This window comes from Vicugna pacos, chromosome 4 (genome assembly GCF_048564905.1).
Source record: "Vicugna pacos chromosome 4, VicPac4, whole genome shotgun sequence".
Classification (NCBI taxonomy): Eukaryota; Metazoa; Chordata; class Mammalia; order Artiodactyla; family Camelidae; genus Vicugna; species Vicugna pacos.
The window spans coordinates 52,223,084-52,236,500 of NC_132990.1; the positions used below are offsets into that span (position 1 = coordinate 52,223,084).

At 36.0% G+C, this 13,417-nt stretch overlaps 1 protein-coding gene and 1 non-coding gene across 6 annotated transcripts in view; both read left to right on the top strand.

The window, feature by feature from the left end:
* Positions 1 to 13,417, top strand: part of INVS (inversin) — a 122,396-nt gene that overhangs the window by 28,119 nt on the left and 80,860 nt on the right. The gene's annotated exons all lie outside the window — the stretch shown is intronic.
* Positions 1,869 to 1,942, top strand: TRNAT-UGU (transfer RNA threonine (anticodon UGU)). Its single transcript has one exon. It is a non-coding gene; the product is annotated as a tRNA-Thr (tRNA).

The following is a 13,417-nucleotide window of genomic DNA, read 5'->3' on the forward strand; positions in this document are numbered from 1 at the left end:
CTAATAAAATCTGTGTTTGTGAGTGTGCGTACATATGCTCCAGGTGCATGTTTTAAATTGTTATTTAACTAAATGGTAATATTCTATACATATTACAAAATGTTTAATATACCATGAAGGTTTACAGTGCATACATAATCTGGGAATAGGGAAAATATTCTATCTCAAATCAAATAAATCAAAATAAAGAAGCAATAGGAAAAAGATTAATAAATATGGCTATATAGAAGTAAGAAAGACTTCTCCCTCCAGAAAACATCATAAGCAAAAAAAAGAAGACAGACATGCTGGGAAACAATATTTGTAAGTTATGTCATTTTGAAAAGTGTTAATATCCCTAATATACAAAATGGAGAAGAGAAGGACTAATGACTCTGTAAAAAGCAAGAGATATGAATAGAGAGTTCACGGAAAAGGAAATGCAAGTGACCCTTAAATGTGGGAAAATACGCTCAATGTCGTTCATCACAAGGGAAATGCAAGTTAAAGTTACAGTAACATGTTTTTCGTATGTCAGGTTGGCAAAAGTCAAAAAGTTTGAAGTGTGCTCCGATGGCAAAACTGTTGCTAGAGGGAATGAAAAATAGTACAACCCCTATGGAGGGAAACTAAACAATATCCAAGAAACTTAACTGGAATATGCATTTACCTTGACCCAGCATTTCCACTCCTAGGAATCTATCCCAAACCTAAGCTGGTAAAGATAAGAAATGAGGTATGCACAAGGCTGCTTCATTGCAGCATTATCTGTAGTAGAAAAAGCATGAAGAGACATGTCCTGTTAGAGGACTGGTCAGATAAACAAGAGTGTGTCCACACAATGGAATGCTATGTAGCTGTAAATAAAATAGAAGTACTTTTATATACTATTTTTAAATGATCACCTGAAGTGAAAAAAAAAACGTGGAATATTACATATGATCTATCAGAAGTGGAACTTATAATGGAGTACCTGGGACTGAAGACATCACTGGGGTGGACAGAAAATGAAGGAAAGTTCAGCCAGAAATTATGGGTGGTATCCCAGCAACTGGAGCTAAAGGCGAACTAGAGGACAAAAATATACTGAGATGTGAAGACTGGGAAGGTAGGTTATCCATCAGCAGCACCTCAGCCACAAAATTGGAAGATTGGATGAGGCAGGACAGGGCACCATCCCCTGGGAGAACTCACAAAGGACAAAGCTTGAAGAAATCTGGAGATTCAGCAGGTTTTTAAGAACATAACTGGAGCCCCAGTGCTTAAAACCATAATACTGTTGAGTGAATGGATGGATGGATGGATGGATGGATGGATAGATGGGCATCCATTTGCTAGACCTTGAAGTACAAGATGGAACTAGGTCATAGGAATAAGACAGAAAACTGAGTTATGCTGTCTGGATCACAATATTAAAGCATCCAGACTGACTTTCTCTGAGCTTAGTGATGAGCTGGACTTAAATCTTTCCTTAATTAGGGTCAAGATAAGTCCCAAAGCTGGGAGAAGGATAGCACACAGACCGCAATATCTAGAATCAGAAAAATTGAACAGTCTTACCTTGTTTACCTTTTGAACATCAAGAAAAACCTTCCCAGAAGCTCTGTGGTGGACTTTCCTTCTGTCTCTTTGACTCTAGGCAAGGAGAATGAAACTGCCATGATTGTTTATATCAATCAAAGCCACCGTCTGGGTTTGGTGATGGCCCAGCCTCTTCTGAAGGACAAAATCATTTAAAGGAGAACCAACAAAAATCAGGTTTCTGTTAGCCTGTAAGAAGATGGGTGTAGATGTTAGGCAGGCACTCTATAGTGTCAGCCACAATGTCCTTGGGACATTTACAGAGCTTTGTGGACCTATAATTAATATCTAAAGCAGTGACCATAGAGGGAAGGGTATAGCTCAGTGGCAGAGTGCATGCTTTGTATGCACGAGGTCCTGGGTTCAATCCCCAGTACCTCCACTATAAAAAATAAAATAAAGCAATGACCCTAGGCCACCTTTGTAAAATTTCCCCCCATGGCACTGCCCTCCAGCTCTAGGGTATAAAACAGACAGCTATATTTCACTTACAGCAGAAGTGGCTTAACACTTACCCTACCTTGATGTCTTTCCTATTTTTTAGCAAATGTGCCTATCCCCTCAAATGCTTCCAAATAAGGGAACAGTCAAGTCACTTAACTTTGTCAGTAACAAACATAGGCACCATCTAGCATGTTAACCCACCCTACAGCTTAGTTGAGAAGCATAGTTGTAAACAGCACTGGTCTGAAAATCAAGGGATTCATTTAGTCAACAGATATTTATTTATTAAGCACCTACTAGCCATAAGATACTGTCCTATTTGTTTGGGATATAACAGTGAACAAAACAAAACAAGATCCCTGCCTTCAAGGGGCTTACATTTTGTTGATGCAAAATAAGTGACTAAGTGTTATAAAATATGTACAGTATTATGTCACATGGGGATACATGCTATGGAAAAAAATAAGGCAGGTGAAAGAGATAGGGAACCTAGGGGCTGCAAATATAAATAAAGTGATGGGCTAAACCTCACTTAAGAGAGTAACATTAAATGAACATTTGACATTTAAGCTACCTAAAGGCTATGAGAGAAAAAATATTTCTGGGAGAAAGAATGCTGCGTGCAAAGACCCCAAGATGGGAGCATGCCTGGTATTTACCAGGATTCCTCAGCAAGAAGGCTACTGTGGGCTCTAGTGGAATGAGGATGCAGTCAGAAGTCAGGTAGGGCCAGTAGAATATTTAAGACTTCTGCTTTTCCACTGCATGAGAGGGGAAGATTATTGAAGGCTATGAGCACAGAAAATATGATCTAGCTTAAATGCTGAAAGGCTTATTCTAACTGCTGTGCTGAGGGTAGACTGTCAAAAGGATGAGGGCAGAAAAAAGAAAACTAATGGGAAGCCGAGAAATGGTGTTGGCTTGGACAGGGGTGGAAGTGGTTAAGGTGGTAATAAGTCCAATTTTAAATATGTTTTGAATTTACTGATGGATTATAGATATGAGAGGAAGAATCAGTGAATTTGACACAAAGGTTTTTTTTAAGCCTCATATCTTTTTAAACATTTTGTTAGGGAGAACTTCTTCCCTTCCCATGTTGAAACAAATCCCAGGAATTATATCATTGTAATTAATTGTTTATAAAACAATCATTTTTAAATATAATCATTATAATACTGAAATTTAATAAGAATTATGAAGTATCATGGTTTAAAATAGCCCATCAATGTTCAAATTATAAATTGTCTCATAAGTGTTTTTTTATTTTTATTTGTTTGAATCAGGATCCTCAAAGGGCAATATATTGTGATTTGTTTATGACTTTTAAGTCTTTTTTAATATATAGATTCTTCCTCCATCTTTCTTTCTTTTTTTTTTTTCTTTCCGTTTTTTGTAACTGTGGTTAACTCCTACCCTAGCTTGATGTCTCAGTCTAGACTGATTGTCTTAGTCTAGGTTATGTTGATTCTTGCTCGATAAGGTTAAGTTGCTAATCTGTCTTCTGTATTCCCTGTAAATTAATTATTGGACCTGTAGGCTTCATCTGATTCGGGTTCAACTTTTTTGGCAAAACCACTTCATTGTTATAACACATTTCTCTTCAGGAGACACATTATGTTTCGTTGTCTCTATTTCTGTGATGTTAACAGTTATTGATGTTCAGTGCCTAAAGCCAGTTATTTATTAGGTATTGCAAAATGGTGAAACTCAAATTCTACCATCCCTTCTATAGTTGTTAGCTGGAATAATTCATTAAAGAAAACCGTCCCCTTATCTACTATTAGATTACTCGTAGTATGATATAGCTCATATAGAAAAGGAAGAATAAATCTTTGATTCTCCTTATTTACCAGTTTTCAAAATGGGTTGGTTTCCTGTGTCCCCCCCTTGATGACCAATTAATCTTTTTCATTTTTCCTTTTTAATATCATTATGAACAAGGCACAGGATTCTATAGTATCATTTTAACATATTTGTTTATTAATCCAGTGATGTTATTATCCTTAATTGATAATCAAAGTATTCCATCTTTGGTTGTGAGAGGTCCTTCAAGTTGATTCCTGGATCCTTTGGCATGATCCTTTTATTTGATAGCTCCCTTACTATCTGCTATGACCAAATTTTCCAAATGTTTTTTGCTCCAGACCTGGAATTAGCCATTTCTCCAAGGAATTATGGTTCCTTACAACAGGAAAAAGTATTTGGAGATCACAGTCTAAAGTCTAGGGGTGCTCACTGTTGCTTGGTTGGCAATTGTTTCTAAGCTTTTACAGTGGACACTGCTTGGAAATGCTCTTTTTTAATAAAAATACAATTTCATCACTTCTTATTCTAATTTAGAATTAAGGTTGTTTCTTTCTTTCTTTCTTTCTTTTTTTTTTTTAAACTTACCTTCTTTTATCTTATATCTATAGTCCTTTTTCTCACCCAGCTAGAATGGCTGAGTATCACAATGCATAGATAAAGAAGCTGAGACTCAAAGAGCTTGAGTAATTTTTCACTAAGTGGCAGAGCCAGGATTTAAACGTAGATCTATCTGACTCCAAAGTCTTTGCTTAAATTCATCCTAAAGAAATTTGACTTGACGCTGCTCCCTTGCTTCACAGCAGAGCATTTTTAATAGAACTGCCAGGTAGAGAATTCAATTCATCTAACACGTATTGAGCACCCATGATCATGCAAAGTCCTGTTCTCTTGTGTAAGACTGATGTCAATCAGCAAATCTTATCAACTCTGCGTTCTAAAATGTTTCCAGAACTTAACCACTTCTCAACAACCCTATTTGCCACCATCCTGGTTGTAACCACCAGCATCTTGGAGTGGATTAATGTAGTAGCCCTGTTTGGATTATTGAAATGTCCTCCTAACTGGCCTCCTGGCTTCTGCTCTTGCTCCCTGTGCTCTGTGGTCCTCACATCAGCCAGAATGAGCCTGTAAAACCTAAGTCACACCATGTCACTCTTCTGCTCCAGACCCCTTTAAGGGTTTTCCATCTCAGGGTAAAAGCCCGAGTAATTCCTATGTGTGTTACCTCTGTGACCTCATTTTTAATCTTCTGTTTTCTCTGCATAAGTCACTCTGGCCTCAGTGTTGTTCCTCTAAGAAGCAAAGAATGTTCTTGCCTCGAGGTTTTTGCATTAGCTATTCCCTCTGCTAGAAATGCTATCCCAGTAAGTATCTCTGTGTCCAGCTCGCTCCCTTTCATCAGTTCTTTACTCAAAAGTCACTGTTTCAGTAAAGCCTTCCCTGGTTCCCCTATCTATTTTTTGTTTGTTTGGGGGTCTTTTTGTTTCTGTTTGGGGGGGGTGATTAGGTTTGTTTGTTTGTTTATTTTAATGGAGATACTGGGGATTGAACCCGGGACCTCCTGCATGCTAAGCACACACTCTACCACTATATCCTCCCCCTCCCCTATCTAATACCCCCTCTCTTCACACATTTTATTCCACCTACTCTGCTTTATTTTTTCCCTTAGCACTTAACACCATCTAAAATACTCTTTTTACTTATTTACCTTATTTATTGTCTTATACCCCACTGGAATGTAAACTCCATGAAGTCAGGGGGTTTGAGGCTGTTTTATTCACTACTTTCTCCTCATTGTCTAGAACAGTGCTTGGTAGATGGCTGGTGCTCAAAAAATACTCATTAAATGAATGAGTATTCTTCTAAAATTACAGCTTTATTAACTTTCCCTGGTTGTCAAACATTTCCTACATTATGCATGTATTCTCAGTTAAAAACTTATGATGACATCCAGTTGTCTATAGTAGAATATTTTTTTTAAAGAAAGAATAGCTCTGCTTTGCTCTCTCTCTTTTTCTCATACAACCCCCACCGCTCCCCCTGGACCCCAGTGAGTCCTGCTTGTTCTTCATAGAATACTTCCTCTCTTGGGACTGTATATTTCTTTTTCTTTTTCTTTTTCTTTTTCTTTTTTTTTCCTTCTGGTTAAATAGCCACAGACTGTCCACTGGAGCTGACTCTTGTTGGAAAGTGAGTCAGTGCAGCCTAGTGGAGAGCAGAGGCCTGAGCATTTGCATCTCCAGAATGTTTGTATTGACAAATGGCAGTCAGTTATTGACATTTATGTCCCTTGGTGATACTTCAATTGGCTTATCTTTGCTGGTCAAATGCCTTAATTGTTCTGGCCTTTAATTCAGTCAAAGTTGGAGCTAGAGCAGAGGGGAAAGAGAAGGAGCAAGTCTAACAGAACATCAAGCTTGAGCTGGGAGGCTGCTGGCAACGATCAGCCTGTCATAATGTTATGATTTGTTCATTTTTATACCATTTATTAGCCTTTACTTGTTGTGCCATTTGGCCTCCAGGGCAGATAAAGTGCTGTCTAATTTGGTAGGTTTGCTTCTGTCAGAGCAGCCTCGACAGGGAAGGTGTTAGCCGCAGTGACAAATAATCAATAGCTGTCGTTGTCATGAGGAACGTGAGCAGTTGGGCCTTTCATCTGGAGGATTAGAGGTCTAATTGGATTGAGAATAGGGAGGGTGGGCTGTTGGGTAACCCTGTCAGCCTTGTGAAGCTGTCAAATGTCGGCCTTATTCATGGTGAAGGGAGTAAGGAACCGTGTGCTTTCAGAATTGAGGAGGAAGGCATGTGAAAGCCCTTTATACAAAGGAATGGATCCTAAAGTCGACTCAGCTAACGTATGCTCCCTTTTTTATTTAATTAGATATCCCTTTGGATAATACATCTACATAACTTTAAATGATATCTTCAAGCCTGGATGTGCAAAACACACACACACACACACACACACACATACAACACAAATATAGATTGGCTCTTTTTGTCTTTGGTCATACAAGAAGGTAAACTAGTAAAGTGGGGATTGAAAATGAAACTTTAGTGGAGAAATTGTGTAAATTGTCATCTCATTGTCAGAACTAACAAGTGATAAGCATTTTTAACGATGAGTAAAGGAAAATAGCTGAGACATTAAAGGGATAGGTGAGTTAATAATGAAGTGTGGATATTTGACAGTATTTTTCTCCCATACTCATTTAGAAACGTGGTTCGTTGTAAAACAAAAATTTTCATTTCACTCCTACATAAACTAACCCAGAGAATAAAGAATTATGCATTGGCTGAATTGTTTTCGTCAGAGGAATATGCAATTCTTTATTCCTTAGCAAATTAGAACAAGTGACAGGATTGGATTTAAATGATACCAATGCTAGCATGTCAAATTCAGGCTCAGAATCTCTCTTCTTCTCTAGCATACTTAAGCTATTCTCCTATATGCCTATATACTTATGCTATAGTTCACTGTAGGATGAATATTGAAGGTATTTGGAAAAAATAGTTAACTCATTCTCTAATATACAGAGATCTTAATACCACCTCTTAAGGCCAAGTGAATGATTTTAAATTTCAGTAAATTCTTTGGAACAAACTTGACAATGATAAATGCTAAAAACAATGTTTTAAAAAAATTTGTTTCCTACATACATACTTAAGCTATTCTCCTATATGCCTATATACTTATGCTATAGTTCACTGTAGGATGAATATTGAAGGTATTTGGAAAAAATAGTTAACTCATTCTCTAATATACAGAGATCTTAATACCACCTCTTAAGGCCAAGTGAATGATTTTAAATTTCAGTAAATTCTTTGGAACAAACTTGACAATGATAAATGCTAAAAACAATGTTTTAAAAAATTTGTTTCCTTATATATACATTCTCTATATACGAATTAAATTCAGTGCATTGTTGTCCCCCAAAAGCATATGTAGTTTTTTTAAATGCCTTTACAATATACTAAGACAGCATTTGTAAGCATCATTTATACAGTATATCTTCATGAAAGCCTTGACTAAGTGTGAAGTGACAGTAATGTCAAGAGTGAGTGAATAGGCATTTTTAGGTTATAGATTATGCATTCAGCCCATCTCTATAACCCCATAGTCTCTTTTCTATAGTCATTCAAAGTTCTGTTAACCAGTTTGAAATGATTCAAAAAGTACTCCAAAAGAACCAATGTATAAACTAGACACTGGATGAATGAACCCAGTGACCTCATTGGGCCCTTCAAACTCTGAGATTCATTTTCATTACAAATATTTCATTAAGTTCTTCTTATGTGATTGCTAGCTTGAAGATTCTATTATTTTACTCACTTTATAGTCTATAATGAAGATTAGCAAGATTCTCAATATTGCTGACTAAGCATTTAGAATTGTGGAGATCTAAAGTACTTGCTTCGCTTGATCCAAGTACAAAAATGTAAAGTTCCAAAACAACTCTCCAAGGTTACAGAAATCTCTCAGATTTCATGGAATTCTTCTAGAGTTATATCTGTGAAAGTATAATTCTGACCACATTTTCTTTTCTTTTCTTTTTTTTTTTACATTTTTTATTGATTCATAATCATTTTACAGTGTTGCTGACCACATTTTCTTAAGCAAAATTGCTCCTGGGAAATGGTAGAGGCAAACGTGATATCCTAGCAAAAGAAATTCAACGTTTGAATAGCTAGATTCACATTAGAGTGTTTGATCAAAACATACTGTCTGTGACCTATAAGCAAAGTCTTTGCTCTTAAGGTTGGATTAGAATATTTGTTCCTTTGTTACCTCCTCATAATCTTTATCATTCATTCATTTAACAAATATTTATGTGAAAGCCAATGTGCTAAATTTTGGAAATACAAAAGATGAACAGGGCATAATCTTGCCTTCAGGGAGTTTATATTTTAATGGAGAAAACAGACAAGATAAATGGTAATTAACCTGTAGTATTCTTGTGTTAAATCCTAGAAAAAGAGTAAGCCTGGGAATATCATGGGGAAAAGTAGGAGGGGTACCTAAACCACCCCGGGGTGTTGTGGTCTGGAATGGCTTCCTTAAACAGATAGCATCTATGCTAAATGGAGAGGGAAAAGAGGTGGGAAGGCCACTCCAGGAATACCTAGGAGTATTCTTGTAATAATCTCAAGGAGAGAAAGAATATATAGTTTAATAGATATGGATCATTGAATATGAGTATAAAATTTGGAGAGATGATATTGGACAAGTAAAATGGGGTCAAACCATGAAGGATCCTACATGGAGAAGAGTAAAAGGATCTGAAATTTTATTGAAGGATTATATTTAAAACTTGAAAATTGATTATACTGGGCTGAAGGAAAGGGATTTGCAGCTAACTCAACAATGCCTTTCTGATTACCAAATTCAAATACCTTTATACTTTTCCTAAGTCCTCATCCTCCTTGACGTCATTGATACATTAGACCTTCCTTATAACCCTCTCCATGAATTTCTTTTCCCTAAAGTATATTACCTTTAAAGTATATTACATATTTAAGTATAATGCTAAGTAAAGTATGTAACAGTGGTAAAAATAGTGAACTAGACTTGAAAGTCAAAGACCTGGTTTCATGGCTTAGGTTCTACTTCTTTCTAAGTGATTTGAGGCAAATTTTAAGCATAAATGCTCTGGACTTCTGTTTCATATTCTTTACATTTGTAATAATACTTATCTCAAAAAGTTTCTTATGGAGGTTAAAGGAATTCATGGATTTGAAAGGACTCTATTTGAAAGGACCCTTTGTTTCTGTTAAGGGACATTCAGACTGAAGAACCCTGACTTGGATCCCAAAATGATAAGCCCTTTGAGTAAGAAAAAAAAATGTATTCAAGCAGATTAAATGAATCGCTCTGAAGCTAAAATTAAGACCAACCAAGACAATCAATTAACAGTTCTGAGAATATAATTAGATCTTCCCTTATGGATCTTTGTACTTTTTATCCTATATTATGATTACTCATGAATAAATCCACTTCTAGTGTTCTGTAAGCTCATAAAGTACAGTCCTATCAAATTTATTATTGTATCCCCTTGCAATTCATTGCAGAAAATAGATGTTAAATAAATATTTGTGTGTTTGGAGGAATGAAACAATGAATTCTTGTGCCAGTACTGTCAGAATTCATTCTGGATCTAGTTTCATCCTTGAATCTATTTGTTCTCTTATGTACAGTTTTGCAGAGATGTTAAAAATGCCATTTACTCTATAAAAGCTTTTATTATCGAAACTCTGATTTTATTAACAGAATATAGCTTTTGACTTACAGTGAAAAAAGACAGAATCTTGATACTAATCTCATCTGCTTAGACAAGGAAAATTCTGAGAGAAGGTGCATTACCCAGCTTTTTATAGGGGTTCAGCAGGAGGGGATGTCAAATTGTGTAAGGATTATAGTCGGTCTCTAATCAAGCACAGCTATTGTCAGCACAAGATCCAAAATAAAGCAGATGGTCAAGTGATACTTAACAAGGATGGTTGAGACTACTTAAATGTTTCTTCCACTATCAGGATTGGTATAGTGTTTCTCAGTCATCTAGAGAGCTTTTTAAAAATAAGAATGCTTTCTGTTAACTATGGTATAGCTCATATTGGATCAACCCTCTGCAAGTTTCATTTAAAAACTCTGGACACAATATAAAAACAGCTACCTGGAGGAACTGAAGCGTGAACAGAAGCAGGCGATTGGAGAGGAATAAACTCTTGGAATAAGAGAAAAATAGGATGGGACTGAGTGGGTTTCCACTGTTATCGCAGGGCCTAGTCAGTTCTTCAAGGAGGAGGAAAATTGAATAGAAGTTTACACTCTTACTTGTGAGGAAGCAGAGGACAGCATTTGGGGCAATGGCTCCAAGTCAAAAAAGCTGTTATAGAATAAAGATACCCACAAAAGGGGAGCTCCAAATTTTACATATAAACAGCCAAAACACTGGCTAACCCCTTACCAAAACATACATGGGGAAAACTTCAGACACCCAAGCTAAGGCTAAAATAACTCATCAGAGATTTTAGCTGCTGTCTGCCTAAGCAGAAGAAATAGTGTGTAGTTTGAGTTCAGCCAAGGTGACTGACTACTTAAAAAATATATACTAGACTGCCATATATATATATATATATAGAGAGAGAGAGAGAGAGAGAGAGAGAAAGAGAGAAAGAGAGAGAGAGGCATATCTTGAAGATTTGCAGCTTCAGTTCCAGATCAATATTGTGTGAATAGTGTAATAAAGCAAGTCACATGGATTTTTTGGTTTCCCAGTATATATACAAGTTATGTTTACACTATACTATTGTCTGTCAAGTGTGCAATAGCATTATATCTTAAAAATGTATGTACCTTAATTAAAAAAATACTTTACTGTTGAAAAATACTAACCATCATCTGGCAACACAGGACTACCACAAACCTTCAATTTTTAAAAAGTGCAGTATCTACTAAGCACAATTAAGTGAAGTGCAATGAGTTAATGCATATAATCTTTAAGGTAACATACAGAATCCAGAGTCTCATTTACAATGTCCAAAATATTATCTAAAATTTCTAGGCATGTGGACAAATAGGGAACTGTGATCCGTACTCAACAGAAAAGGAAATCTTGGAGAACAACCCAAGGTGACCCAGATGTTGTAATTAGCAGGTGAGGATTTTTAAGCAGCTATTTTAACTCTGCTCAAGGATGCAAAGAAAAATATGTTCATAATGAAAAAACAAATAGAACGTATCACAGAAAATAGCCATAAAAATGAACTAAATGGAAATCCTGAAACTGAAAAACATGATATATAAATAAAAATTTCACTGGAAGAGCTTATTGATAGATTGAAGATAACAAAAGAGTCAATGGACTTGAGAATAGATCTATTTAAATTATGCAACCTAAAAAAAAGAGAGGAATGTGTTAAAGGGAAAAAAAGTGTCTAACTGACTTGTGGGAAAGTATTGAAAGATCTAACATACTTGTAATGAGATTATTAGAAGGTGAGGGGAGAGGAAATGGGGCAGAAAAATAATTGAGAAAATGATGGCCAAAAATTGCCCAAACTTGGTAAAAGATAAATGTAAAGATTCAAGAGGTTTAATGACCCCAAAAAGATAAACACACAGAAAATCTTACCAAAAATGCCATAGTAAAACTGCTGCAAACCAAAGATAAAGAGAAAATCTTGAAAGCAGCCAGAGAAAAAGACACAATCCAACGTGGTGAACATAAATGCAAATGACTGCATGCTTCTCAGAAACAGTAGACCCAAGAAGACAATAGAATAGTAGCTTTAAAACGCTGAGGGGAGGAGTGGGGAACCATGAACCTAGAATTCTATATATAGTAAAATTGTCTTTCCTTAATAAAATTAAGGACAAACAAAAACTAAACCAAACCTACATTGTAAGAAATACTAAGGGGAGTTCTTCAGTCTGAAAGGAAATGATTCCAGATGGAAATTCACAGTGTTCCTGCTGCACCATCTACTGATACAGTCAAATTTTGTGGCAGCTGGCAAAAGAGAAATGATTTCAAGGTCTAGCTCCAGTGTCATAAAACAAGGTGAAGAAGACTTGATTTGAAGTTACAAGGCAAATAATTGATAACTGCTACACTGAGGAAATTTCTTTTGATCTAGTTTGCTGAGAATGTGTACTGAGTGTGTGTTGAATATTGTCAAATGCCTTTCCTACATCTGCTGGGATGATCATTCTCCTTTATTTAATTAGTTCTGCTCATTCCATCAATCAATGTTTTTTGTTTGTTTGTTTTTTGGGGGAGGCAAGAAATAGCAACTTTATTCAGAAAGCCAGAAGACTGAGAAGATGGCAGTCTAGTATTCCAAAGAACCATCTTCTTATCAATGGAGTTTTAAATGTGAACCCAACCTTGGATTCCTGGGATTAAGTCCTCCTTGGTCATGAAGTATTATGCTTTTTATATATTGCTCAGTTTCAGCAGTGTTAGTTCAAGAAATATTGAACCATAGTTTAGTTTTCTTGTAACGTCTTTGTCAGGTTTTGTCAGGATTGTGCAGACTTCATAAAATAAATTGGTAACAGTTTCATACTCCACTGTTACTGAAAGACTTGAGTAAGATTGGTATTATTTCTTCTTTAAATTTTTCCATAGAATTTACCAATAAAGCCACTTAAGAAAGGTTTTATCCTTCCTATTTTTGGTGGGAAGGTTTTTTGAATACCAAACCTAATTTCTTTAACAGATTTAGGCTTTTAAGATTTTATACTTCTTCTTGTGTCCATTTTGGTAGGTTGTGTTTTTCAATGATTTGTCCATTTCATTTAAATAGTCAGATAGATTTATTGGAATGCAGTTGTTCTCTGTTTTTCCCTTTTATCCTTTTAATGTTTATGAGATCTGTAGTGATAGTCCCTCTTTCATTACTGGTATGGTAGGCAGAATATTGACTCCCCAAAGACGTCCATTTCCTAATCCTTAGAACTTGTGAAGTGTTATCTTACTTGGCAGAAGGGACTTGACAGACATAGTTAAGATTCTTGACATTGGTAGGTTATCCTGGGTTATTCAGGTGGGCCCAGTATAATCAAAATGTCCCTTATAAGGGAAAGAGGAAGACAGAACAATCA